At 39.0% G+C, this 26,187-nt stretch overlaps 1 pseudogene; it reads left to right on the top strand.

Moving 5' to 3' along the window:
* The first annotated feature begins 11,307 nt into the window (after nt 1-11,307).
* Nucleotides 11,308-26,187, top strand: part of LOC125133261 (vomeronasal type-1 receptor 4-like) — a 34,249-nt pseudogene continuing 19,369 nt past the window's right edge.

The following is a 26,187-nucleotide window of genomic DNA, read 5'->3' as shown; positions in this document are numbered from 1 at the left end:
AAATGTGTGGATTTTCCTCGTCTACTTAGAGCTGATGATTTGTTAAAGACTTTTCCACATTTATTACACTTATAACATTTCTGTCCAGTATGAATACTCTGATGTTGGCTGAGGTTTGAAGAACGGTTAAAAACTCCTCTGTCTTTATGACAATTATGAGTCTTCTCTCCAATATGACTACTCTCACAGAAAGTAGGATTTGAACTTTGATAATAGACAGTCCTACATTTTTCCCTTCTATAATTGTTCTCTGAAAATTGAGTTCCCTGATGTTTCATAAGACTTGAGTCTTGGTCAACGTCATGCCCAGATTCATTGCATGAATAACTTCCTCCTCTGTTATAAATATACTTGTACCTATTGAAAGTGGAGCTCTTGCTTAAGACTTTGCTTGTTTTATTACATATGCCAAGCTCTGCCACACTAACTATTCCACCATATGTATTAAACAATATTCGTTGGATAAATTCTCTTTGATTACTCTCTTTTTAAAAGGGAGAAGATATGTGGGGTTGGTTGAATGATAATAGACCTTTTCATAAGGATCCCTCAAATTGATTACATTGAGATAGTCTTCATTTTTCAGTTCCTCATTTTCAGATATGTTAGAATGTTTAATGGAGGCTTCTGTTCAGAATGTTTTGAAGGACTATTTGCAGTACTAACTAGATGACTATCCAGATGTTCCAAATTTCGTTTTAGAGAGCTTGTATGTTTCAAAAATGATGTGTGTCTCTGTTGACAAACATTTTTTTTCTGCAAATGTTAATGACTTAAATTGGTGATTTTCCAAATTTGATTCATATCCTTGATTTCCTTTGGCACTAATATTTGCCTTACAGGAAACCGACCCGCTGCGGTAATGTTCACAATTATATTCTTTCTGCCTGTCATAGTCCCTTGTGTACTCCCAGTCTTTCACTGAGAATACATTTCAAAGGCAAAATAATTAATATTTTCCCAGATGAACTGTTGGGAGTAGATCTTCTAAGCTGGGCTTTTTTGGCATCAAACACTGGTTGTCATGAGCAGACACAGCTGAAATATATTACCAAAAAATAAATTATTTCACATACTATTCTCTGTGAATATACTAAGTGGTTTTATAGGACATTGATGAAACCTTAACTAGATTAAGAATAAAACAGAAAAGAATCACCCAAAATCAAAACTGAAAGAAGAGACCCTGTAAATTACTCCATAGATATGAAAGCAATTATAGGAATTCACTATGAATACAGCAACAAACTGGATGCCTTGAAAAAAAAGCATGAATTTCTAGAAAGATACAAACTACACAAACATTAGAATGAAGGAATACAAAAAAAACCCACACACAACAAACCTACAACTCTTTAGACTGAAAAATTATTTTATAAGAATTCTCAACAAAGAAATTTCTTAGACTTGAATTAACTGTATAATTCTGGCAACACTTCAAGAAAAAATAATACCAATTCTCAATGCCTATTTCTAAAGTGTGAAGAGAAGCATAAGTTATCAAAGCAGGTCCTGTGAGAGCAGTGTTAACCCAATATTAAAGCCAAAGAAAGACAATAAAAAGTAAAAAAAACAAAAACAAGCACACAACACACACACACACACGCACGCAAAACTATAAGCCAGTATGTGATATATACTGGTGAAAAAGTCTTAAATAAAACAGTAGAAAAATAAATTTAGAAACACACACAAAGCATTGTTCATCATGAAAATTCAGCATGTCTTGGAGAATTCAAAGGTGTTTCAACATATGAATTTTTTTTTAATATTGAGAGCAAATACACAGAATGAAAATGGTACCACACAATTATATCAAATGATTCAGATGAAGGAACAATAATCCTTATTCACAATATCCAAGACATGGAAACAACCTAAATGTCCATCAACAGATGAATGGATTAAGAAGATGTGGTATATACACACAATGGAATACTACTCAGCCATAAAAAAGAAAAAAATAATGCCATTTGCAGCAACACAGATGCAACTAGAGATTCTCATACTAAGAAAGAGAAAGAAAAATACCATATGATATCACATATCTGTAATTTGATATATAGCACAAATGAACCTTTCCACAGAAAAGAAACCCATGGACTTGGAGAACAGACTTGTGGTTGTGAAGGGGGAGGGGAAGAGGGTGGGATGGACTGGGAGTTTGGTGTTGATAGTTGCAAACTATTGCATTTGGAGTGGATAAGCAATGAGATCCTGCTATATAGCCCAGGGAACTATATCTTGTCACTTATGATGGAATATGATGGCGGATAATATGAGAAAAAAAATATATATATAATAGTAAATCAACTATAATGGAAAAAATTAAAATCTTAATAAAAAATAAAACAAAAAAATGAACAATACCCCTTATCCTATCATGATAAATAAACCAAAATTGGAACTGACAAAATATCAAAAGGTAACAAAGATAGTATATGAAAAGAACAGTGTTTTCCTTATGCTCAACAGGGAAAGACCGAAAGTTTTTTCTCCATATTCAAAACGATGTTAAGAATGCACACCCTCATTCACACACTCAAGGAAAGGTTCTATCCCTTTCCTCACTCAGTGGGTTAAGGATCTGGCATTGCTGTGAGCTGTGGTGTAGTTTGCAGACATGGCTTGGATCCTGCATTGCTATGGCTGTGGTGTAGGCTGGCAGCTGCAGCTCTGATTTGACCCCTAGCCTGGGAACTTCCGTGTGCTGCAGGTGTGGCCCTAAAAAGTACAATAAAAATAAAATAAAATGTTAGTATAGTTGACTTACAGTATTGTGACAAACTCTGTACAGCATAGTTACCCAGCCATATATACACATATATACATTATTTTTCTCACATTATCCCCCAGCATGGTCTATCCCAAGACACTGGATATAGTTCCCTGTGCTATGCAATAGAACTCCAGTGCCCACTCTTTCTAGACATAATAGTTTGCATCTACCAACCTCAAACTCCCCACCCATCCCACTTCCTCCCCTCTCCCTGTTGGCAACCACAAGTCTGTTATCTACTTCTGTGAATCAGCCAAGTAGATGCAACTAGAGATTTGCAAACTAAGCAAAGTCAAGTCAGAAAGAGAAAGACAAGTACCATATGATAGCACTTACATGTGGAATATAAAATAAAGCTTTACTCTTAATTGACATTGACTTAAAGAGTTAATCTTTATACACAAATAGTATTTTATCATTTTGATCTTAAAATCTAACAATCTACAGTACAATGTCAGGGCATAATATGTAAAACTAAATATAGGAGTGAATTATTTGGAAATCCAGCTGTCTTGAATTATTAGGGTAACAAAGTGGTTATGGCCACAGTATTTCTACCAGTCCAGCCACTGCATCCCTAAGTAGGATGTGCATTACATAAAAGAAATACCACACAATGCCACATCACATAGTTGTGAATATTAAAAAGTGCATCATATGTACAATGTTCATACCAGTGATACATTCAAAGTGTTATTTAAATATTAAAATGATCAAAAATCGGAGACCTCAACATAGTAAAACAATGTAAGTATTTTTGAAAAGGAATTAACAGTAAACATAGAATATTGTATTGCAATTGACATGATACATGTAATTCATGCCTCAAATTCCCAGGTAGGACTGGCAGGCCATGAAGAGAAATATCAGTCCCCTGGAACTGGCAGCATGGCCTCCAGAAATATGGCAATAGGAATGATCTTTTTATTGCAGAATGTAGTTGGAATCCTGGGGAATTTCCTTTTTCTTTACCCCTATATCTTTGTTCACTACACTGGACACAAGTTAAGGTCAACAGATTTCATTCTTCAACACTTGACCATAGCCAACTCCTTGGTTATTCTCTCTAAAGGGATCACCAATACAATGGCAGCATTTGGGTGGGCCCATTTTCTCAGTGATAGTGGATGCAAACTCGTTTTCTATGTTCACAGAGTGGGCAGGGGTGTGTCCGTTGGTACCACCTGCCTCCTGGGCATCTTCTGGTTCATCACAGTTAGCCATATGAACTCCATGTGGACAGAAATTAATGTAAAAATTCCCAGGTATATTGGGTCCTCCAAAATGCCGTTCTGGATGCTATGCATGTTAATAAATTTATTTCCTCCTCTATATATACCTGGCAAATGGAGTAGCAAAAACATTACAAACAGAAAAGATTTTGGATACTATTCTGCTGTGTTTCAGGACAAAATTACACAAACTCACTATTTATGTCATTGTTATTATTCCCTGATATTTTATGTTTGAGGTTTCTGCCCTGGACCAGCAGCTCCATGGTTTTCATCCTATTCAGGCATAAGCAGCAGGTCAGGTATATTCATAGGACAAGTACTCCTGCAAATCAGCCCCTGAGACTAGAGGTTCCCAGAGCATCCTTGTCCTGGTGAGCACCTTTGTATCCTTTTATACCATCTCCTCCATCTTTCACCTGTGTTTAGCTGTTTCCAGTAATCCCAACTTGTGGTTTGTGAATGTCTCTGTACTAACTGATGCATGTTTCCCAATGGTCAGCCCCTACATTCTAATGAGCCGTGAGTCTGGAGTGTCTTTGCCCTTCTCTGCCTGGATAAGAAATATAAAATCCTCTACAAGTATTGGAAAAGTGTAAATTGGATATTTTTTTCAATATTCAGTTTTTCATTCACTCATCCCTCTCCCAGCCCTAAGCAGGATTTTGAAGCTGTCACATGGGTGAGCAGTAAGACCCAGATAGCTTGACTTTTTCCCCAGGAGTAAAAAAGAAACTGTTATAATGACTATAGGGGAAAGGTTATACTTTTATTATCTAGACATTTACATAATTGTTATTAATGCCTATAACAGAGAAGTTCAGACACTTTGGAAATAATAAAACAGCATGTTCTTAAACAATCTAGAGATTATGGAGAAATATTTAAATATGCTACTTCAATCTGACAAATCAAAATTTCCAAATGTTAACTCGGCATGAGATTTTATGAGAAATTTCATCAAAAAGAAAGAGCATATGCCAAGATCATTCAGGAAACTGGGGCAAAACCAACTGACCCAGGGAAAAGTGAATTAGTCTGGGATCAAGCTGATGACATATTCAGGATCATGTCACAGAGAAACTGAGGACTAAGTTATGGACTTTACACATCAGAACCTAGAAATGATATTCATTTGAAATATAAATGAATATTAGGGGGAGATTACCATATTTTTAAAATTTTGATGTAGAGAATAAGTGTATTGCACTGGTTTGTGGCAAAGGAGAACTCAAAAAGGTGTTTTTACTAATTTTTAAAAGATATCAGGTCAGATTCAAAATTTTTTTAAACATGTAGGAATAAACTTCATGGATTCTGGATCACTAAAAGTAAATTTTTTGTATAGTGATTATGATAGTTGTCTATATTGGTAATGTAACTATGGGTTTTTAGGGTACATTCCCATGATTTCAAAGTGAAAAATAAGTTTATGGTGAAAGTTTACATTACATTGAAGAAGGGATAAACAATCATTAGTAGAGGAGAAGTTACAAATCCATTTTGGTTTTGGAAAGCTTGTGGATTGTAGATTTCTATGGGAGGAAAGTGAATATTTCCTCAATATCTGAAATATTTTAACATAGTAAAATGTTTAAAGTGTCTATGTAAAATGTTTAAAAGCTGATTTAAAATATTAAGCATTCAAAAATTAGACAAAACGACTTGACAGATATATATTTCAAAACCTTTGGCATAAAAGCGAAGGAACAATGGTTTTGCAAGCTCGGGAGCTAAGACTATTTCTTACAACATTTTTCTCAGTTGTTAACTAGCAAAGACAAATACAACTTTCCATTATGATGTGACAGAACACTAAAGAAACTGTTAGTGTTTGGGAGAAGCCCTTTCCTTTCCTTCACCTTTTTTTTTTTTTTGTCTTTTTGTTGTTGTTGTTATTGTTGTTGTTGTTGCTATTTCTTGGGCCGCTCCCGCGGCATATGGAGGTTCCCAGGCTAGGGGTCGAATCGGAGCTGTAGCCACCGGCCTACGCCAGAGCCACAGCAACGCGGGATCCGAGCCGCGTCTGCAACCTACACCACAGCTCACAGCAACGCCAGATTGTTAACCCACTGAGCAAGGGCAGGGACCAAACCCGCAACCTCATGGTTCCTATTCGGATTCGTTAACCACTGCGCCACGACGGGAACTCCTCCTTCACCTCTTGAAGCAATGTCTCTCCTGGAGAGGAGCAGATAATGCTGAGGTCTGAAACAAGAAGAATGGATAGAAAAGCTTGTTTGTTCCAATGTGCGTGCCTGAGAAATTCTTCCACCAGAGATTCAGTTCCTCCCTAAAATTCAGACCACTGAAATGCACCATGAATACTGTGAGCAGAATTGGAATCAAATGAATAACCTAAGAAAGATTTTCTTTGACAAAACAATTAAAATGATGGAAATGATGCTGATAGTTGACATTAGCCTAATTTGCACAACTCAAATTAGGCAAACTCATTTAGAAATTAGATAAGATGGACATTTGGTGGGAAAAATAATTTCACAATATTGACCAAAGTTATAAGAGAGATTCTCTCTTGCAGTATTGTAGAAAACAGAAGGAAAGTTACAAAAGTGTCTCACAAAATAAAGGCCAGACTTTAACTTTTAACAGGCAGACTTTACCACTTTTTAAATATCAGAGAAGTCAGTTCTGCTTATTCAGTTGAAAGTATTAAACATTTACAACAGTTTTCACACTGATTTATTTTTTTGTCTTTTGTCCTTTTAGGGCCACACCCACAGCATATGGAGGTTCCCAGGCTAGGGGTCTAATTGGTGGTGTTGCTGCTGGCCTACGCCACAGCCACAGCAGCACGGGGTCCGAGCCACATCTGTGACCCACACAGCTCACCACAATGCCGGATCCTTAACCCACTGAGGGAGGCCATGGATTGAACCCGCAACCTCATCGTTCCTAGTTGGATTTATTTCTGCTGCACCACGACAGGAACTCCCCTCACACTGATTTTTAATTGAATGTCCACTAAGCTTTCTCTTATAATTAATGAAGAAATATAAATTGAGTGAATCAATCTTTCACATCTCAACCAAATCCACATTCCCCTTGTCCTATATCCAAAGCCACCACAGTTTACAAGGCATAGATTGAGCCATAACAGTGGATAACACATGTTTTATACACAAATACTCACACCAGACACACAAACAGGCAAATCACACACATGTATGGACACATCCACATGCACTCACATACATACACTCAGTCACACACATGGTTACATATCTCTCACACACTCCACTCTCCCCATACATATTCATGCACACACTCACAGACACTCTTACAGAAGCTTACAACAACAGAAATTCACAGAGCTATGCTCAGGTTTATAAAGCCGTATTCAAACAATCACCATAAGTCAGCATAGCTCAAAAAGGTATTACTACAGTACTCTGGTTACCTGAACATAGAGGCCCCTTCCACCATTCATGGAACATCCAACACTACAACAACCCATACAGAAATTGTTTCCAATGCATAGAATTTTAAAAGTATAGTTGGTCCTCCCTATCTGCAGATTTGATTGTAGTTTGTTGAATCTCTAGATGCAGAACCCGTGGTTAGCATGGGCCAACTCTACTATGCCATTTTATGTAAAGGACTTGAGCGTCCCAGGATTCTGGTATACATTGGGGTCCTGGAACCAATCCCCTGTGGATACTGAGATACCACTTTAGGTTGGGAGAGTCCAAGTGTTTGGACAATGACAGGGTGTGGGTGAAGAAGATGACAGAGTGAAAAAAAGATGGCACAGGGAAAAGGGACATAAGGATAAATTGGAACTGCAGAAACTAGGTTCCACAGGGTAACAGAGCACAGGGCAAGAGGTTACCAAGGATCTATAGCAAATTGCTGTAACAAACTACCACAAACTGAGTGGCTTAGAACTACAGAAATGTATTCTTTCACAATTCTGAAAGCAACAAGACTAAAATTGAGTTGCTGTCAGGGCCATGCTCTGTCTTAGGGCTCTAGGGGTGAGTCTTGGCTCTTTTGGACTCCATGTGCAGGTCAGTATTCTTGGCCTCCCTTGGCTTACAGATTCATCATTCTAGTGTCTGCCTCCATCATCAAGGTGATCCCTATATGCCTGTGTGTCCCAATTTCCCTCTTCTTTGAAGGATCCCAGTCATTGAATTAGGACCTATTCTAATCCAGTATGACCTCATTTCAACTTGAGCATGTCTGAAAAGACCCTAATTCCAAATGAGTTTATGGCTACAGATACTACAGGTTAGGATTTTAACATATTTATTTATTTTTATATGATTTTTATTTTTTCCATTATAGTCAATTTACAATGTTCTGTCAATTTCTACTGTACATCAAAGTGACCCAGTCATATATACATTCTTTTCCTCACATTATCCTCCATTATGTTCCATCACAAGTGATTAGATATAGTTCCCTGTGCTATACAGCAGGACCTCATTGCTTTTCCACTCCAAATGCAATAATTTGCATCTACTAACCCCAAACTCCCAGTCCATCCCACTTCCTTCCCTTCCCCCTTGGCAACCACAAGTCTGTTCTCCAAGTCCATGAGTTTCTTTTCTGTGGAAAGGTTCCTTTGTGCCATATATTAGATTCCAGATATAAGTGAAATCATATGGTATATGTCTTCCTCTTTCTGACTTACTACACTTAGTATGAGAGTCTCCAGTTCCATCCATGTTGTTGCAAATAGCCTTATTTTGTTCTTTTTAATGGCTGAGTCGTAATAATGTATTTATTTGAGAGGCATGATTTGATATACTACAGGGCTAAAAAGCACAAAAGAGTTAAATGTCTCTAAGGGATTGAAGTGCACTGCAGGGTTTAAGGGTAAAGGGGTGAAGAGTGTGTTGAGGGGTTGAGGGTGTGAAGATGGTCAAGGGAATGAGGGGGACAATGGAGATGAGGAGTTAATTGGCAAAAAAGGGTGCAAGACAAGGTTGGATAAAAGATACAGAAATATTAATGTCTATGCAGGTTTAGAGGACACAGAGGTGGAAAAGGGATAATTGGTTGTGAATGGAGTCCCATTTAGTTTTCTAAACAGAGATAAAGCCTGGTACATAACGGACACGGGCAGTTAAAGTGGTGGAGGAAGATGAAGGGAGTTCCATCATTTCCTGTTTCATGGAGGCCACTCCATTTCAGTGGTCCCCATGAAATAAAAGGCTCAGTAGAAATTGTTAGGAATTGTAGGGTTTGGGGTCATGGCTACAGCATTATAGGAAAGCTGTGGATCTTGACATTATGGTGGGCACATATGATGGAAGTTGGACATAGAAGACACAGAAATGGGCTGAACTCACTGGAGTAGGGGGAGGATAAATATCAAGGGAGGATATAGGGTTCAGAAGTAATGGAAGGTCAGAAAGGTTGGGCTGAGGGCTCAGGAGACAAAAAGACAATGGTTTCTTGGGGATGGAGGTCTAAAGTACACAGGATGGAGGTGGAGATCACTACAGGAGTCCAGAATGGCCATTTGGAAGGGAAGAATGAGACCCGGGATGTGGTTCAAGGTCACTAGGGCGGAGAGGTTGACATCACAATGGGGGTTAACATAGGAGATGGGAAGAGACAGAGTTAAGGCATGGAGATTGTGGGAGGCTGATTGGAGGTCACCTACTTATTTTCCCAATCATTAATTTTCTGACCTGCATTTGATTCACAAATTACTTGTGAATAGTTTTTCACTGTAGCCTTGAGGCAGTAATTCCATTTCTATAAAATATTCCTAGCAATCCCTTTACTTGAACATACTGTAGAGGACCCCAGTAGAATTTTGAATGAGAAGAGAGCCAAAAATTCCTTCTCCTTTTTGAGGATACCACTACCAAGGTGTGACCATGGAAGGGTCATGTGAAAATCATGAGAAGGAAATGAATTCTGGCAATAAGCTGAATGGCCCCAGAAATGGATTTTTACCTAGAAGCTGCAAATAAGAGCTTAAGAGCTATGTTTGCTAAAACCTCGATTTCAACCTTGTGAGGTTGTAAGGTGCTAAATACTATCTTATGACAGTGGTAGAGAACTACTTTATGGAGGATAAAGTTTGATTTTGAAAAAATAATTTATAAAATAAGTATAAAGTAACAGCATTAAAGTTCCCATTAATAACTCCACAATCTATAATAATTTAATCTACAGATGAAACAGCCTTACCACTCTGAGATGTATTCTCCTTCTTGCACTATTTCAGAGTGTATCTCAAACTGCAACTGAAATTTCATAATATATACACAAATGAAGGAAACCAGAATATGTCATTCCAAAATATGCCTGGTTGACATAAAATTATCTTGAGTTGAACTCAACTATGATGCAATAAATGCAGTAAAATTTCTCCCTATGCTGCCCAGACATGAGAAATAAATATTCCTTTTTCTGAAGACAGATTCATCAGCCCAGAGATGGCGCCAGGGTAACATGCAAACAGACTTTGTTAGGATAAGCACTATCTAAACTGCCTCTAGCCCAAACCCCTTTGTCTTGCCAATTCTTCTAAAATTTATTATTTTTCTAAAAGGTATAAAAGCTTTCTGTTCTGGTCACTTCTCTTTGGTTTTCATTTTCTTGTGAAAACTCCATGTACAGGTAAAAATTTAATAAAAAGTGTATTCTTTCCTCCTGTTAATTTGTCTTCCACTAGTTTAATTCTTAGGTTCAGCCAGAGACCCAAAGAGGGTAAAGAATTTCCCAAAACACATACGCAAAAATATTATTTTCATGGTTCAACAGTCTTACAAATATTGTCATAGCAAATTATCAAATTGCTTTCCTTAAGCAATGATAAATTAAGGTGATATTTTCACACCAGAATAAATGGATCTACTGCATTTCCTAAACCACAAATTCCATGGTAATTATGAATAAAACATATCTATTGAAGCATTTCCCATTTACACATTTACAGAGTTGAATGTGCATGTTTACTGCTATCATATATATGTATCATAAAATATAGACCATTTGTTTGTGCATATATGGATTTCAGGGTGTTTCTAGGTTCCAGATCCTGCATCACCATGACTGAACACACTCACTGTGGGTGAATGACTGCGAAAATCTCCTTGCAAATGGGTAGAAAGCCTAACATTCCACCAAATATGATTCTACATCGCCCCACTTTTCATCTCACCTGGTGCATTTATGCTACCCCCACACAGGTAGTCTATGCAAAGAGGGACCGCAACCACTTCCCCCTGATTGGCGTGGGCCCCCCTACAATATACTGGCACATACGTCCCTCGTTTGACCAGACTTCACCAGTAGTAATCGCTCAGCATGGCGCATGCACAGAGTTCCCCGCCACCGTCACATCCTGCACATGCGCACAAAGTGCTTCTGACACCGCCCCTCCCAGGATCAAAGCCTGAAGCCACTAGCTCTTCCCAGTCTCGTTTCCAGACTACCAGCTTTGACTCCTGCCTCAAGCCCACACGCCTTATTTCAGACGTAAGCTGGGATGACAGTCTGTAACAAAGAAGAGTCCTCCCTCCAACCTGCCTTGTTACCCCCAGGGTACTGGACAACCTCTCACATTTATGCCTTTTCCATTTGCACAGATCTTCATGTATTCACACTCGAGTAATGCAGGTGAACCCTTCAAGGGTCTGAATCCAGCACCTCCAACAAAACAGATGATCCCAGAGCAGACTGGCGATCAGGGACTGGTCACCCAGAGCTGCCCCTGTATAATATAAAAGCATAAGGTGCCCATTGGTTCCTCCTCTAGTGTGGGCCTCTGATGTCCCCAGATTCCTAATACTTCAGGCCCAACACGGGGGAACAGCTCAACTGCCCTAGAATTTGCTCCAGAAATAAGGCTCTGTCGCTGAGCGGGACCCTTTGAGGCCTTCCCAGAACAGACCTCAAACTGTGTCCTCTGCCTGCCTTTTTGTCTATAGGAAAACTTTAATCAAGGAATCAATTTAATCAGAGTCATGAGAAAATACAGAGAAAAATAAATCACTCATGTAAGACAAAATAATAGTAGGTTAGCCATTCAACAAAGTCAAAAACATAGTTTTTTCTCAAGTACTATCAATAATATTCTGAGCCATGTCCTTGGAGCATTTTGGCAGGTGCTGAAGCTCCTACCAGGTGGGAAAAGTTAACTGGATGCTGCCCAAAAGCAGGTAGATCCCAGACTGTTTGGAACTAGAAGGTTGATGATGCTGACTCCAAATGACCTCACCACCCACCGATCAGGAAAAATGTCCATGAGCTGATCACACCCTGCTCCTCCAACACTCTAAGACTCCTCACTAACCCCTGGGGGGCGGGGGGCGCACAGTCATTGAGGCGCTAGCCTGCTGTGTTCCCTGTCTGCCTGGAAATTAAAGCTACTTGTTGCTTCCTCCAATTCTGCCTCCACGTTTCTGTTCGGCCTTGGAGTACAGAAGTAGCAGATTTTGGCAACAGTCCCTCTGTCTAATGGAGTTTGCAGAGCCTAATACAAAATCTCCAATTCAGTTTCTATTGAAAAAGACCTCAGACCAAGAAGTAGCCCTGTCTTTGCTCTGCCCTGATCGCCCCTTCCCTGCTCAGAACCACTCAGAGAACAAAGTTCTGGGTACTTCCACTTTGTCTCAGAGCTGGGATTCACAATTCCCTGGCACTAGGCTTTGGTAAGGAATAGAAACTTAAAGGACCAAGTCTTGACTAATTTAGAACCTTTATTAAATTTACTTAAGTAGAACCTTTATCTCCAGTAAACAAAGGTGAAAGCCTTAACTTTCCAAAGCAAACTACAGCAAAGAGGAGCTAAGATGAAAGGGGAGCTTCCCGATTAAATTTAATGATTTCTGCATATCTTTCAGTAAATTTGTCTAAGCTCCTTATGAAGGACAAAAGGAAGAATATTAACCCTATAGTAGAGGAAGCTGGCAAAGAGCATCTGAACCAAATAAACAACAGCAGCTGTGATGGGACAAACTGATATCAAGTGCCTGATGTTTGCTGAAAGACACTCTATTACTGTTACTGTACTGTTAGCAAAAGAAAAGAAAAGAAATTGAACTTCATAATATGGATCTCATCCTGAGAAAACAGCAGTTTTATGCAAAATTTAAGCTGCAGCTAGGTCCCATGTCCTATAATCTTTAGTGTTTTTTTTTTCTTTTTTGGCCACACCTACAGTAAATGAAAGCTTCTGGGTCAGGGATTGGAATGGTAACACCACAGAGACAAGCCAGATCATAAACCCACCACACCACAGTGGGAACTCCACTTTACTGTGTTTTTTTGTTTGTTTCTTTTTTCTTTTTAGGGCCACACCTGCGGTTCATGGAGGTTCCCAGGCTAGGGGTCTTATTGGAGCTGTAGCCGCTGGCCTACACCAGAGCCACAGCAATTCCAGATCTGAGCCTTGTCTGCAACCTGCACCACAGCTCATGGCAATGCTGGATCCTTAACCCACTGAGCAAGGCCAGGGATTGAACCCGCAACCACATGGTTGCTAGTCGGATTTGTTTCCACTGAGCCACGATGGGAACTCCCACTTTACTGTATTTTAAATAGAAGTCTTTCTTTAATGTTCTAGAGAGAAAGCCTTTCTTTCTGTTTCAGAACTTTCCGAGATAGTCCAGGCTACATAACTATGCTGTTGTGCATTTTCTTAATCCTGGCTTACACAGAGCCGATAAAGGAATCATATGGAACCCAAACACGAAATTTTTTTTAAACTGATATCCCAAAATCTAACCCCATCCTCAATAAAAATATTGGATTCAATGCCTTCTTCTGTTGCTCTGTTAATGGGACAGATCAAGAGAAAATTTTCAGCAGTTGCACCCATGCCCGCAGCATATGGAGGTTCCCAGGTTAGGAGTTGAATCAGAGCTACAGCTGCCAGCCTCACCACAGCCACAGCAGTGGTCTGCAACCTAAACCACAGCTTATGGCAACACCAGATCCTTAACCAACTGAGCAGGCCGGGGATTGAACCTGCAACCTCAGAGTTTCTAGTCAAGTTCATTAACCACTGAGCCATGAAGGGAACCCCTGCACCTCATCTTAATTCAAGGTGTGGGTTCTTCCTTCCATGTAGGAAGCCTGGATTGAGAGAATGGAGAAGCTATGGGAGAGAGGAGAGAATTACTCTGAAGAACTAACTTCAAGTATCATTAAAATAAAATTTTTTAAAATAGCTGAAAACACTCAGAAGACAGGAACATTCAGAAGTAGAGAAATAAGCATTTGTAACATCGAAATGCATGGCATTTCAGAAGGAAAAGATGACATAGCCTCTGACCTGGGACCTAAGAACCTGCCATTTCTTTCTCCTCCTCCTTCTCTGGGTTTCTCTCGTATAGAGAAGTCATATTGCATCTTGAGAATATACCTTTGAGCCACCAGCAAAACCTCTTTACCTGATAACACCTCACCCACAGGCAGGACTTTGCAGAAAAAGAGTTCCCATTGTGGCTCAGTGGTAATGAACCTGACTAGTATTCATGAGGACTTGGGTTCCATCCCAGACAGGGCCCAGATTCTGCATTGCTGTGGCTGTGGCATAGGCTGGCAGCTATAGCTCCAAATTCATCCCCTAGCCTGGGAACTTCCATGTACTGCATCGCTGCCCTAAAATACAAATAGAAATACAACAAAATGCAGAAAAGCCCAAATTTTCCAGTCCTTTGTCACCGTAGAGGTTTAGAAACATGAATTCCTACTTGAGACCAGCATGTGAGTTTCTCCTCCCCTGTCATCAAGGGCTCTCCCCATGCACATCGGCCCACGAATTCCACTACAGCAATGGGAAACATCACCACACTCACCTGCCCTTTCCTGGCTCCTGTAGAGCAGATCCTGTTACCTCCCCTTGGACAAATGCCTGCAAGCAATGCTCATAAGTTACCAGAGAGTGCTCGTGCTCAACCTGATCTCGCCTTAGAATTACTTGGAGCACTTAATTAAGACAACATGAATGTTCTGCCCAGATGAATATGTTGAGTAGAGCACAGGTAAAGATCATTTTTAAAACTCCACTTAAGATCTTAATTGAAAGCCTGGGCCAAGAAATGCTTATCTACACCTTGCTTCTCAAGCTTTAATGTACATATGAATCACTTGTGTTTTGTTCCCCACGCTAAAAAACTGTGATTCTACAGGTTTGAAGTGGGGCCTTATGAGGTGGCATCTTAACAAGTTCCATGTTAGTGCTGATGTTGGACCACCTAGACCCATTATAAGTTGCACTAAGCTGGAGAAAGTGTAGATAACACACCTGAGCTCCTTACACCCACTATATCATCCCAGCACAGCACTGTGGGTTCTCAGTGAAGACTAGCAATCACTGTCCTAAAACAGCCCATTCTCTGCTGGCCCTTTAAAGTTTAAAGAAACCTTGAGATGGCAGCAATGTCGGAGCAAGTCTGTATTTGGAAAATAAAGTCAATATAGCATCAAAGCAGTGTTTATTGAGCATTTACTATGTACTCATAAGTAGGTTACAGTGCACAGTGCTGGGAACCTCGCATGCATTTATGTGAATTAATGCTCATAAATCTTTATGGTTGGGTACTAGGTGTCCTATATTTTCCCCAAGGCTGTTTCTGTTTCTTCCACTCCTTCCTAGCTTGAAACCAAGCAGGACTCTGTGGGGCTTCTGGGCACAGAAGCCTTTCAACATCCCCTATTTCTTATTTGCAAGGAATAGACTTCAGCCTCCATGACCTTCCCTGAGTTCCAAAGGGTAGGTTCAAACAGTTGCTAATCAGGAAAGGGAGGGCATGCAGAGTCCAGGGAGGAGCAGTCAAGAAACAACAGTGAGGTGCAGCCACTGTGGAAAACAATATGGAGGGTCCTCAAAAAACTAAACATAGAACTACCATTTGATCCAACAATCCCACTCCTGGGCATCTATCCAGAGAAAACCATGACTCGCAAAGACACATGTACTCCAATGTTCATTGCAGCACTATTTGTAATAGCCAAGACATGAAAACAACCTAAATGTTCATCGACAGAGGAGTGGATCAAGAAGATGTGGTGCATGTACACAATGGAATATTACTCATCCATTAAAAGGAATGAAATACCAGCATTTTTAGCAACATGGATGGACCTAGAAATTATCATGCTAAGTGAAGTCAGTCAGCCATACAATGAGACACCAACATCCAATGCTTTCACTGACATGTGGGATCTGAAAAAAGGACAGAATGAACTTCTTTGCAGAACAGATACTGACTCAAAGACTTTGGAAAACTTATGGTCTCCAAAGGAGACAGTTTGGGGGGTGGGGGGATGCGCTGGGGTTATGGGATGAAAATCCTATAAAATTAGATTGTGGTGATCATTGTACAACTACAAATGTAATAAATTCATTGAGTAATAAAAAAAGAAAGAAACAACAGTGAAGGAGTTCCCTGGTGGCTCGACAGGTTAAGGATCTGCATTGACTCTGTGGTTCTCATTACAGCTGTGGAGCGTGTTCATCCCTGGGCCAGGAACTTCCACGTGTATTGGGCACAGCCAAAAAAATAAAGGAAAAACCATAATGACAATTAAAGTAGACAAACTATTTAAGAAACTTCCCTATACACACACACAAACACACACATACATTCACATTAATGGCCTTCAGTTCAAAAATAATCCACATATAAATGGGCATATTTGGGGGTTATGTATTCTGCTCGCCCTCAAATGAGTTTCAAAATTTTTAATGAATCCATATATGTTCAAAATGCAAGAATGGCTCAACCTAAGAAAACCAATCAATGCTAATGCACACCATTAACAGAATAAAAAGGGAAAAGACATAATGACATTTGAGGTAGAAAAACTATAAGAAAATTCAGTATTCTTCCATGTTAAACCCTCCATACACACACACACACTCACAACATTCAACAAACTCGAAACTGAGCAAAAATACCTGGGAGATAATTAAAAATGTATGTATTGACTTCTGCTCCCAATTGCTGGCACAGAGCACCTGTCATTTCCTTAGTGATAAAAACACTGGGAGCATCTCTTGTTCTAACACTTGGTCTTTGACCCTGTCCTTGACGCTGAGCCCTGAAACCCTTGTAAATTCCTAAGTGAAAACGGCACTAGGAGCACCTATTTTTTTCTAATGAGATGACTCTAAAAGGGCTTCCGGCTGGCTGCTGGAGGGGGGCTAATCACCAGAAAGACCAAGCCATGATTAAAAGCTTGGAATTTTCAGCCCCACTCTCCATCATCCTGAGAGGAAAGAGGAACTGGAAATGAAGCTGATAATTTATCATGCCTACAGGATAAAGCCTGCAAAAAATCCCAAGAGTAGGAGAGTTCCCTTGTGGTTCAGCGTGTTCAGTATCCAGCATGGTCACTGAAGCAGCTTGGGTCACTGCTGTGGCACAGGCTCAGTCCCTGGCCTGGGAACTTCCACCGCTGTGGGCACAGCCAAAAAAAAAAAAAAAATCCCAAGAGTAGAGAGTTTGGAGGTCTTCTGGGTTGGTTAACATGGAAATTTAGGAAGAATGGCACATGCAGAGAAAGCATGGAAGCTCCATTCCAGTTTCCCATTCCTTGTCCTGTGAATTTCTGCCATCTGGCTGTTCCTAAGTTAAATTATTTCATAATCAACTGGCTCCCTCTTGAGTAAACGGGTTTCCTGAGGTCTGATCTAGCAAAGTAAATGAACCCAGGTAAAGGATCATGGGAACCTCTGATTTTATAGCCAGTTGCTCAGAACAACAGGTAAACAAGTGAGCTTAAAACTGGCATTCTGAGTTGAGGGGGATTTTTGGAACCTCCAATTTGTAGCTAGTGAGTCAAAAGCACAGGTAACAATCCTGAAAATGGTGTCTGAATTGGAGGGCAGTCTTGTGGAATTGATCCATCTGGGTAGATAGTGTCAGAATTGAGCGGTTGTAGTACACCCAGCTAGCATCTGGGGAATCACTGTGTAGTGTGGGGGAACCCTCCCTCCACACATCGGAATCGGTGTCAGTGCCTTTGACTACTTGAATATAATTAAGGTCATATATGAACAATCCACAACTAAGAAATAATCAATGATAGAAAAAAAAACTGAGGGGTTCCCATTGTGGCTCAGCAGTAACAATGCTGTATCCCTGAGGACATGGGTTCAATCCCTGGCCTCACTCAGTGGGTTAAGGATCCAATGTTGCTGAAAGCTGTGGCATAGGTCACAGATGCAGCTCTGATCACACATTGCTGTGGCTGTGGGGTAGGACAGCAGCTGCAGCTCCAATTCAACCCCTAGCCTGGGAACCTCCATATACCTCAGGTACAGCCCTAAAATGCAAAAAACAAAAAGACCAAAAAAAAAAAAAAAAACTGAAAGCTTTTCCATCTAAGATCAGGAACAAGAAAGTGGTGCCTATTTTCACCATTTGTATTTGACATAGGGCCAGAAATTCTAGCCAGAACACCCATGCAAGAAAAAGACAAAAAGATACAAATTGGAAAGTAAAACTATCTCTGTGCACAGATGACATGATTTTATATGAAGAGAACCCTAAAAATTACACACACACACACACACACACACACACACACACCCTGTTAGAATAAACTAGTTCAGCAAAGATGCAGGATATAAAATCAACATAGAAAATCAATTGTGTTTCTATACACTAATGAAAAAGTGAGTTGGAGTTCCCACTGTGGTGCAGTGGGTTAAGAATCTGACTACAGCAGCTGGGGTCACTGCAGAGGCACAGATTTGATCCCCAGCCCGGTGTGATGGGTTAAAGGATCTGGCATTGCTGCAGCTGTGGTGTAGGTGGCATCTGTGGCTCAGGTTCAGTTCCTGGCCTGGGAACTTCCATGTGCCATGGGTGTAGCCAAGAAAATAAATAAGTTAAAAAACAATTTAACTTATAATAGGATCAAAAAGAATAAAATGGCTAGCAATTATCTTAACCAAGGAGGTAAAAGACTTGCACACTAAAAACACCAGAATGTTACTAAGTCAAATTTTTAAAAATACATATACATGGAAAGAAACCCTGCATTCACAGATGGGAGACTTAATATCATTAAGATGTAAAGAATTATTAAAATGATAATAATTTCTCTGCAATATTTATCAATTTCCCTAGGATGTTTTTTGCAGAAGTATAAAAACCCATTACAAAGTTAATATGGACTCTCAAGGGATCCCAACTAGTCAAAATAATTGTGAGAATGACAAAGTAGTAGAATTATAGTTGCTAATTTCAAAACTTACCATAAAAGTACAATAATTAAAACAGGGTACTATTGGGGTGAAAAAGCAAACATATGGACTAATAAAATAGAATAGAAAAATCAGAGATAAACCCTCACATATTTAAACAAAAAGATTTGTGACAAAGTGCAAAGACCATTTGATGTAGAAGAGTCTTTTCAACAAATGGTTCCAGTAAAACTGCATATCTACATTCAAAAGAATAAAATTGGACCTCTACCTTACACTTTATACCAAAATTAACACAAAATGTATCGAAGACCTAAATAGGACCTCAAACAATAAAATTCCTAGGTGAAAACATAAAGGAAAAGCTTTGCAAATTGGATTTGCCATTTATCTCCTGGATATGACACCAAAAGCACAAGCAGAAATAGACTGATTGATGATAGCTAGATGGATGGATGGATGGATGGATGGATGGATGGATGGATGGATGGATGGATAGATAGATAGATAGATAGATAGATAGATAGACAGACAGATAGATAGATAAATGATAGGTAGTAGATAGAAAGATAGGATTTCATTTAAAAATTTTGCACGTGAAAGAATATAGTGAAAATATAGCTCATAAAGTGGGAGAAAATATTTGCAAGTCATATATCTGATGAAGGATTAATATCCAGAACATAAAGAATTCTTACAATTCAGTGAAAAAATCAAACAGCCCAATTTTTAAGAGGATAAAAGAGAGTTCCCTCATGGCTCGTGGGTTAAGCATCCAGCATTTTCATTGCTGTGGCTCTGGTTATTGCTATGGCAAGGGTTCAACCTAGTACAGGAACTTCTGCATGCCATGGGGGTGGCCAAAAAAAAAAAAAAAAAAAGACAAAGGACTTAAATAGATACCTCTCCAAAGATACAAAAGTGAATACTAAACACATAAAAAGATATGCTACATTACTAATCATTAGAGAAATGTAAATCAAAACCACAATGAGACACAACTTCACACTCATTAGGATGGCTATTACTTTTAAAAAATTCTGCTACTAATAAGTGTTAGCAAAGATTAGAACCCATGTCCGTTTCTGGTGAGAATGTAAAATGATGCACCATGTTGAAAGATACTATGATTGTCTCTCAAAAATATAAACATATAATTACCATATGAAAATGTTTGATTGCTTTTCAACTAAAAAAAAATGACCATATGATTCAGCGATTCCACTTCTAGGTATATATCTAAAAGAATATATACCTAAAATATTCAATCTATAAGAATTGAAAGAGATTCAGACATTTGCACATGCGTTTTCATTGTAGCGATATTCATAGCATACAAAAGATTTAAAAAACCCAAATGTCCATGGAGAGATTACACACCCACCCCCCCCACACACACACACCCACACCCACACCTGTACACACAATGGAATGTTATTCAGCCTTTAAAAGGAAAAAAAATTCTGGAGTTCCCATCCTGGCTCAGTGGTTAACGAACCTGACTAGTATCCAAGAGGACACAGGTTTGATCCCTGGCCTTGTTCACTGGGTTAAGGATCCAGCATGGCTGTGAGCGGTGATGTGGGTTGCAGACACAGCTCGGATCCTGAGTTGCTGTGGCTGTGGTGTAGGCCAGCAGCTGAAGCTCCGATTTGACCTCTAGCCTGGGAACCTCCATATGCCACAGATGCAGCCTTAAAAAGAAAAAAGACAAAAATAAATAAATAAATATAAATGGACAAAAAATTCTGAAACATGCTACAGGGGTAAACCTTAAAGACAGTGAACTAAGTAAAATAAACCAGAAAAAAAAAGACAAGTATTCTACGCTTCCACTTATATCAGGTGCCAAGAACTGTCAAATCCACGAAGACAGAAAATGGGAGAGTAGTTACCATGTGATAAAATGGGGGGAAAGGGAGTCAACGTTTAATGGGTACAGGGTTTCGGTTTGAGATGCAGCTCTACAGTGATAATGATTGGAAAACAGTGCAAGTGCACTTGATAACACTGAATTTACACTCCAAAAGAGTTATGTCAGTAAATGTTATGCAATGTATATTTTAGTACAATTTTTTTTTAATGACACAGACTTTCGCTTATAGCCATGATGGAGTAACAGAGTACAGATTTACCTTCTTCTGGAAACTACAAACACAAAGAGAAATAACACATGCCACAATGGTATTCAAGAAACTAGACATCAAGCAATGAAGGAAAATGATCCTTGAGAAATAGGAACCAAGGATGTGAGCCCCACCCCCAGATTATCCCCCAAGAAGAAGTTCAGCAGGTGAGCTAAAGAAATCATGGCAATGCAACCATATCTGACCTAATAATCTTTTGATCTTCCCAGATTTGACAATATATTTTATTTGGTTTTTCTTTTCCTTTACTACGGCATTGCATAAACTTTTTTCCCTCTTTTAAAGTTTTATTGACGTAGAGTCAATTTACAATGTTGTGATGGTTTCCTTTGGACAAAAAAGTGATTCGGTTACACCTGTACACACATTTCTTTCTCATTCAGATTCTTTTCCTACAGAGACCATCACAGACTATTGGACAGAGTTCTCTGTGCTATATATCAGGGCCCCACTGACCAGTCATTCCATATACCTCAGTGTGCATATGCTAATCCCAAACCCCTAGCCATCCCTCCCCACCCACAACCTGTTCCCTTTGGTAACCGTAAGTCTGTCAGTTTCTGTTCTGCAAATAAGTTAATTTATATCCTTCTTAAAATTCCACGTATAAGTGATCCCATATTATGTTTGTCTTTCACTAACTTCGCTTAATATGATCATCTCTAGGTCCATCCCTGTTGCTACAAATGGCATTATTTCATTCTTTTTTATGGCTCATATTCCATTGAATATAGGTAGCACATCTTCTGTCGATGGACTTTAGGTTGCGCAAACTTACTTCTGAAATAATATACTATAATTCAATGTCTGCCATTCCCAAGCAGTTAAAATTTTTAACATATACACATTTAACAATAAACACTACTTTCTGAACGTTTATAATTTTTATAGATATCTAAATAGACTGTTTCATGGAGCATTTTTCCTTTGCTCTCAAATACTTGTTTCTTAACTATATTTCCATGTTGACGTATGTATCTCTAGTTCATGGAGTTTCACCACTGTTTATTGTTTGTGAGGCTGTGCTGGTGAATATTTTGCTTTCACTAGTGAGGCTGCAACAAATGTTCCTGGGCACATCCTGCTGCTGTGAACAGTGAGGAGTAGAAGTGCTGGATTGCCAATTTTGTGCATCTTCAAGTTTAGTCCATATACCACGTCTGTCCTCCAAGGTGATTAAATCAATAACACCTCTGCTCTCACTGAGGGAGCATCTCAGTCTCCCTACGTCAAGCACACACTGGGTAGCGTGTGCATTTTTATAAACTGTATGTGTGTGACATACTATTGTTGATTTCATCTGCATTCATTTTATTATTAATGCCATTTATATTGCCATTTATTATTCTCCACATGACATAGTACTGATTTATGAATAATCAGGTCATACTCATTTTTCCATTATTTGTGGGTTGTCTTCCTTTTAGGAGTGGTAGAAAATTTTTTAAAGTCTAATCTGAACACTACTTTTTTCTCTGAGTGTTCAGCATTGTAAATATATCCTTCTATTTTTGTAGCTGGCTGCCACTTCTATTTTCAAACATCATTTAGTAACTTAAATGTTATAGTTTTTACCATGTCCTATGTGGTCTGCATTTTATATCTTCTCTTTTTTGGGGCCCATTCCTGCAGAATATGGAATTTCCTGGGCCAGGGAAAAAACCTAAGCCACAGCAGTGACCTGGGCTGTTGCAGTGACAATACCAGGTCCCTGACCAACTGCGCCACATGGGAAATCCCTGTATTTTATATATTCTTAAAGAAATTGTCTTCCACCCTGAAATAATAAAATGTTTATTCTAAATTTTCTATTGAATGTTTTTCTGTATTTCTATTTTCTGTGTGTTGTTCTGTCTAATTGGAACTTAGCCACATATATTATTTAAGGTAGGGATATAATGAAAGTTGTATCCATCTATGACTTTTTTTGTCTTTTTTTAGGGCCGCACCTGCGGCATATGGGAGTTCCCAGGCTAGGGGTCAGATTGGAGCTGTAGCCATTGGCCTATGCACAGCCACAGCAATGTGGGATCCGAGCTGCATCTATGACCTATACCACAGCTCACAGCAATGCTGGATCCTTAACCCACTGAGCGAGGTCAGGGATCGAACCTGCATCCTCATGGATATTAGTCAGATTCGTTTCCACGGAGCCACAATGGGAACGCCCATCTATGATTATTGAATGACCCCTATTTCTTTACCAATGAGCAAATCCACCTCAGACATTTCAGTATTATATGTGAAAGTTGGCTTAGGGGATAAATGTTCTGGTTCATTAATCTCAGGGTAAATATTATTGCATCACTAACTTCATTTTGCTATACTTCATTACAAAAATCATAGTGTCTGCTAGGAGAAGTCCTTACATACTGCTTTATTTTTTTACTTTTATTTTCTCTATTTTTGGCACTTTGGTTTTATCAGTTAATTTTCCAACTTTTTTTTATATTCTCATTAAAATGTGTTGGTATTTTGATTGAAGCCTACTGAATCACACATTAGTTTGGCAATAATTTACATTGTTAAAATGTATTTCCCTTTTTTATAATTTGTTATTGTTATTTCCCCAATACAATTTTTTTTCTGAGACTAGGTTTGTGATTTGTCTAAATACAGGTAGTCAGGGCTGGAATATGGGTTGCCTTTTTAAAATGTTTGTGTTTTCCATTGCACTATACTCTCATAACTCTTTTGTGGTCTTTAAATAAATATATGATAGGAATAAACATGTTCATATTTGAAATTTGTTTTATGTGTGAGTGTATAAATTTTTCATTTTTTAAAAATATTTGGTCTTGGAGTTCCCATCATGGCTCAGGTGTTAATGAACGCGACTATCATCCATGAAGACACAGGTTCGATCCCTGGCCTTGCTCAGTGGGTTAAGGTTCAGGCATTGCTGTGAGCTGTGGTGTAGGTTGCAGACACTGCTCGGATCCCACGTTGCTGCGGCTCTGGCATAGGCCGGCGGCTACAACTCCGATTGGACCCCTATCCTGTGAACCTCCATATGCCATGGGTGTGGCCCTAAAAAGAAAAAAAGACCAAAAAAAATAAAATAAAATATTTGGTCTTTTTATCAGTATTACTTGTGAATAAAAATTGAAAAGTCTTAATAAAATATAGATACACCAGACATTTTTTTCATGACCAAACTGGATATATGGGTCAATATTTAAATAGCAACAGATATAATCACACCTTTTTTGCCAGTGGTACTCACCATAGAACGTATCATATAATATTAGGCTTTGCTCTGAGCTATGGTATTTGACATTTTAAGAAGTAATAAAATATTTAGAATAGGATCTAAATTATTCCACATTGATGAACATAAAATGATCTAATTGTTTTAGAAAAATAGAGATTTGAATATGAGATTTGAAAGATAATAAAACACAAACAAGTATAAAAAATGGAATTTGGAGTCAGGAAATCTTGTGCATTTTATATATTGAAATAGGAGAAACACAAGGCTAAGCCTGAAAAATGGCATTCGAATTTTATAAACAATAGAAAATGTCACAAGAAACATTTGATCCTGGAAAGTGCTGAAATCCTTATTTTTTCTACTGTCTGAATCCCTCAAGTGTAAAGTTAGATTTCTCCTGAAGTCTCCTTTCCTATTTACTTCAGGAAGGAAGCTTGTCCTACCTTGGCCAACAGACCACAATTAATTTCAGGAGAGAGCTAATTACTATCTCCATTAAACACATCCAAACTCAATACCAGACAAATAATTATACTTCAGCAAATGTCATTTAGTTCCATTTTTAATACAGAGATGAAGGATTAAGTTAGCTCCATCAAATTCATTACCACATACATAGACCTTTTACTGAAATAACTGTACTAATTATGGAAACTTCTCCGTAATTTGTATAGAGCATATTGAACATTAGATTAATTTCTAAACTAGTCTTCAAGAACATAAAAATTAGACTTTATTACTACCTGGAAGAAATCCCAACAATCAATGGGGGTTACATTAAAATACGTAAGCAGGAGTTCCCTTCATGGCTCAATGGTTAATGAATCTGACTAGCATCCATAAGGATGCAGGTTTGATCCCTGACCTTGCTCAGTGGGTTAAGGATCTGGTGTTGCCATGAGCTGTGGTGTAGGTCGCTGCTGGAGACCCCTGAACTGCCGAACTCTGTAGAAGGCAAACGTGGCTCACATGCAAAAGCACCACAAGCTAAGGAATGCTGATGCAGAGTTCTAAGGTACAGGGTCTCCTTCAAAGACAAGATAAGGGAGTTATACATTAACCAGGAGCAGCTGCACTATCCCCTAGAGGGATGTACCTGTAACTAGTTTCTTTTTTATTCAGTAAGAGATGGCTTTGTCATTGCCTGCACCTGATTTTGCTCTTTTCCCTACATCACCTTCCCTCATAAAAGTCATGAGGGCTAAAGCCTAGGCACCTTTGTCCTGCAGAACAGAGTGCCTCCTGGTCCGCCACTTTCTAAATGTAAAAGAGTCTTGTGTGTTTTGTCATACACGCCGCCCCTCTTTCAGGATCTCCCTTTGCCCTGCAGCGCGGGACATGAAAGGTCGCAGACCTGTCTCAGATCCTGCGTTGCTATGGCTGTGGTGTAGGCTGGCAGGTACAGCTCTGATTAGACCCTTAGCCTGGGACTCTTCATATGCCGCAGGTGCAGCACCCCCCCAAAAAAAAATACGTAAGCAATGAGGTCCTTCAGTGTAGCACAGGGAACTATATCCGATCTCTTGGGATAGAACATGATGGAAGAGAATATAAGAAAAAGAATGTATATCTATGTATGACTGGGTCATTCAGCTGTCAGAAGAAATTGACACAACACAGTAAATCAACTGTACTCTAATAAAAATAACTTTTTAAAAATA

Source organism: Phacochoerus africanus, chromosome 8 (genome assembly GCF_016906955.1).
Source record: "Phacochoerus africanus isolate WHEZ1 chromosome 8, ROS_Pafr_v1, whole genome shotgun sequence".
Classification (NCBI taxonomy): domain Eukaryota; kingdom Metazoa; phylum Chordata; class Mammalia; order Artiodactyla; family Suidae; genus Phacochoerus; species Phacochoerus africanus.
This window is presented reverse-complemented; position numbering and strand designations above follow the sequence as displayed.